The following is a 4,866-nucleotide window of genomic DNA, read 5'->3' on the forward strand; positions in this document are numbered from 1 at the left end:
CTGTGAGTTCAAGGCCAGCCTGGGCTACCAAGTGAGTTCCAGGAAAGGCGCAAAGCTACACAGAGAACCCCTGTCTCAAAAAAAACAAAACAAAACAAAAATAAATTAAAAAAAATAATTAAAGAAGTGGTCATGAATTTGAGAGGGAGTAGAAGGTATGGGCAGAATTGTAGAGAAAGAAGGTGGGGGTGGAAATAGTGTAAATATAATACTAATGAATGAAATTCTCAAGAAATGTAAAAAAAATAAATCTACAAGTATTGTACTAGAACTCTACAACCAGTGGACCCAACAGACATATGTTACTCTTCTCTAACCAGCTGTCATTCACCTTGGTGGCACCTGAAGACAATGTCACCAGGTAAAGGCCAGGTATTAAGACATGAAACAAATCTTTAAAGCTTAAGGCAAAACTGAAATCACAGTATGCATTTTTTTTCTTAGACCGTTATATAATAAGACTAAAAACCAACAAAAGAAACTTACAAACTATGTAAAATGGAACCTTAACAACATTCTTTTGAGTAACCAGCAAGTCAGTGGACAAATTAAAGGAAAATTAAAAATTTTGTTGAAACAAATGCAAATGCAGCATTACCCAGACCCATGTGACACCAGAAGAACGGCACTAAAGAGAACTTAATTTGTGTCATTTAGTGCCTACATAACAAGATGAAAGAGTTCAAATGCACAGCCTGTAGATGAAGCTCAGTAAATCAGAAAAGCAAGAAACAAATTAAAGCCCAAATTAGCAGAAGGAAAGCAGTAACAAGGACTGAGGCAGAAATAATGAAACAGAAAACTCAGAAATAAAACAAAACCAAACACTGCCAAAAGATCAATTAAACAAAGAGTAGCTTGTGGGGAAGATATAATTGGCAAGCTTTTAGGTACTCCAGCAAAGAGGAAAAGAGAGAGAAGAGCCAAATAAAAATCAAGCATGTTCTGGATGGTAATTAAGAGCAATAGCAGTTACATTCCAGAACTTTGTTGTAAGAGTTTATTGATAGTCACTTGCAAACCTACAAACCTAAACCCAGACCTGCAGCCCTTGAACCCTCCTTAGACACAAGCAACAATTCCTGGACAAGGGTAGCTACCACCCCTCATTAGAGAAGTCTCTCGTTACAGCAAATGGGGACCATCACAGCAAACTACAACTGAACACAATGCAGAGATCAGTGGAACCTCAGGAGCCCAGCCCTAATGGATACAATCACAGCTATTGCATATATGGTTCAGGGATTACTGGGGAAGATGACGCAGAAATATCCTATGAGCCAGAATGTCAGGAAGTCTGCAGTGGAACAGCCTCTCCTAGAAATGGCTGCATAAACAGATGGAAACAATAGCAATATCAACAGACATGATAATGTGGAAGGGGAAATGTTCATGGGTCCTACACCTAGACAAAGCCACAGGCAACTAATGACTGTTGGGAGAAGAATTAACTTCTTCCTGGGATGAGCCCCCTTATTGGTTGTCCAATGCAGAGTGGTTCCAGCCTTCGACTATATACACACCAACCAAAAGGGACTCGACAGACTGTATTTATACATTTGTACAAATATGTAAATAATATATTCACATATGTGTATGTATGTGTGTGTGTAGCAACAATAATCAAAGAGAAAGAGGCTATCGGACTTGACAGTGGGTGGGGGCATGGGACGAGTTGGAAGAAGTGTATGTGGGAAGGGCTGGTGGGAGGGGAGGGAAGGGAGAAAGTGATGTCATTTCGCTTCAATTAAAAATATTTTTAAAAGAGAAAAGGGAGCTGGAGGGCAATGGAGTTTAATCTCAATAAACATGATTTGATAAACAACAACAAAAATGACTTTATTGTTGAAGACATCACACACTTGAGTCACAAAACACAAAGAAATCAAGTTTTTACTGATCTGGCTAATATTCTTATTTATTTATTTTTAAAAAGTTTTTTTTTTCATTTTTACATACCAATCCCAGTTCCCCCTCCTTTCCCTTCTCCCACTTCCCCACCTTCCCCATCCCACCCCCCCATCCACTCCTCAGAGAGGGTAAGTCCTCCCTTGAGGAGTCAACAAAGTCTGGCATACTAAGTTGAGGCGGGACCAAGCCCCTCCCTCCTGTGTCAAGGCTGAGCAAGGTATCCCACCCTAGGGAATGTGTTCCAAAAAGCCATTTCATGCACCCAGGATAAGTCCTGGTCCCACTGCCAGGGGCTCCCCAAACAGATCTAGCTACATAACTGTCACCCACATTCAGAGAGCCTAGTTCAGTCCCATGCGTGTTCCCCAGCTGACAGGCCAGTGTCCATGAGCTCCCACCAGCTTGGGTCAGCTGTCTCTGTGTTTTTCCCCATCATTATCTTGACCTTACTTGGTCCTAGGATCTCTCTCTCTCTCTCTCTCTCTCTCTCTCTCTCTCTCTCTCTCTCTCTCTCTGTAGGGGTTGCCTGAACTTACCTTCCCCTATAATCAGATTAGTGACTATCCTAATTGTCATCATAGAATCTACATCCAGTAACTAATGGAAGCAGATGCAGTGATCCACAACCAATCACTGGACTGAGGTCCTAGACTTCATTGGCTAACTTTCAAAGTGCTAGAAAGTTCTATGTACTCTACCTGGGAAGAAAAAAAAAGTCGTGAACAGTTTGGAACAGACGTGAACCCTGCAGGATACAGTAATTCCTGCCCTGGTAAGATATGCCACTAACTAAATATATTCTGATTGGATTTAAAGCCCATCCCACAAGACAGAGCTCATGCATATCACTGTTAACTGGACCAAGAGCCCCATGGCTAACTATGTTATAGGCCCATTACTATTTTTCAGCTAAATGGACTTCTCCCTACTTTCTTATCCTTTTTTTTTGTTTTTTTTTGTTTTTTTGTTTTTTTTTTTTGTTTGTTTGTTTTTTCGAGACAGGGTTTCTCTGTGTAGCTTTGCGCCTCTCCTGGAACTCACTTGGTAGCCCAGGCTGGCCTCGAACTCACAGAGATCCACCTGGCTCTGCCTCCCGAGTGCTGGGATTAAAGGCGTGCGCCACCACCGCCCGGCTCCTACTTTCTTATCTTACTATCCATAGATTATTACATGTCCCAACCCTCATCAGAGAAGCATCTTTTTACAATAGTATGTGATTAGTACAGAGACCTTCATCTGGTCTATGCAGAGTGCTCAGCTTTAAATGTGGTGTCTATATTTTCTTTCTCCCAAAAGACTCAGTGAGCATCACAGAAGAGTGGGTTTTAAGGATTCTAATAGCCAGAAGGAATGGAGGTCTGCAGCAAAATAGTATTACAGGGCATGGCAACATTGTGGGACACATGAACTCATAGCAGGTGTGACTGCATGCACAAGAGCTGTACAAAATCAAGCCAGTCAACATTCCAGCACAAAGGTGTGAAGGGCTCATAAGCCTTGTCTTAGTTCCTTTTTGTTTGATTTTAGATAGTCCATGTAGTTCTGACTACCCCAGAACTTGCTATGTAGATCAGGATGGCCTTGAACTCACAAAGATCCATCTGCCTCTGCTTCCCAAGTGCTGACGTCAAAGGTATGCATTACCATACCCAGCCTTTTAGTTAACTTTTCTTTTTTTTTTTTTTGTTACTCTTTCACAACTGAGACTTTATTGGTTGAGTACACAGACATTTCAATTCTTAAAACATGGACCCAAACTCTAAGAGTCAGACATTGTGTTCACGTACCCAAAAGAGCCATGTGTTGTTTTTCTTTGAACTTATTCCAGTGATGTTCCAGCCTAAACTTGGCAAGTTTTCCCTAAGCCCTCACATAACAATCAAATGCTCACAATCCTTAATTCCACTGACTCACAATTTTATGCCACATACAGTACATATTCAAAATTTCAATCTTTCACAGCACATTATCACAATTGTTAGGAAAATGGACTGCCGTGACCAGAGACAGTTCTGACAGGGCAAGGACCGAGGAGTGGTTTTTAGGATACAGTTCTACTAGAAACACGAGACCAGAACTAACTGAAAATATTCCAGACACAAATACACGGCCAAGACTCCAAGTATGCTTTGTGTTGTAGGATATAAAACTAGCCCCCTCTACGGAATATTATGGTGACCCCCGAGACAGTCACAGCCTCTCCTGATTCAGTATCCTGCTCTTTTCTGGTTGTACCAAAAAATAAACAACCAGCAAGTGATTTAACCTCTTAAAAAAATCATTTATACTTAAAAAATGGGATGAGGCGGGACTTCCTCCCACCTTTTAAAAATGTTTCTAGAGCTACTAAAAAACTCGCATTTACAAAATAGTTGATAAAAATATTCCTCTGGATTGTACAAGAAGGGAGGCGGGGACACTGACAGACACGATGGATGGTTAGTCGGACTTGGCTTCTTTCTCTTCGACTTCAGAGGCTGGACTCTGGTTCTCAGCCTCTCCGTTTTCTGCAGGCACGTCTGTGGTCTGCTGGTCAGCCACCTCCACCTGTTTGCCCTTTGCTCCCCTCTTCCCTTTGGTTTGCACTTTTTTGTCTGAAAGGTTTATCCTTTCCCGCGGCCTTCTTCGGCTTCACGTCCACCTTGGCAGGGGCAGGCTTGGCCGACAGCCTCTCGGAGCGCCGCTTGGGCTCCGCCTTCGCCACTCTGTCCACCCTAACCTTCCTCTTGGGCATCGTGGCGGTGCTGGGTGGGAGGCGCTTGCGAGGCTGAACCCGTCATGGAACTACGCCGCCTCAGCTGCCACCTCACGAACTGCTGCAACCCGCAGCGGGGGCGGTGGGAGAACCAGATGGAACCCTAGTTAACTTTTCTATTGCCATGGTAAAACACTATGGCCAACACAACTTATAAAAGGAAACCTTTAATTTGGGACTCAAAGTTGCAAAGGGTTAGG

General features: G+C 42.7%; 1 pseudogene; it reads right to left on the bottom strand.

Annotated features, from left to right (window-relative positions):
* Positions 1-3,811: 3,811 nt before the first annotated feature.
* Positions 3,812-4,645, bottom strand: LOC131924396 (non-histone chromosomal protein HMG-14-like; annotated as a pseudogene).
* Between the last annotated feature and the right edge of the window lie 221 nt (positions 4,646-4,866).

This window comes from Peromyscus eremicus, chromosome 14, assembly GCF_949786415.1.
Source record: "Peromyscus eremicus chromosome 14, PerEre_H2_v1, whole genome shotgun sequence".
In the NCBI taxonomy this organism is placed as follows: Eukaryota; Metazoa; Chordata; class Mammalia; order Rodentia; family Cricetidae; genus Peromyscus; species Peromyscus eremicus.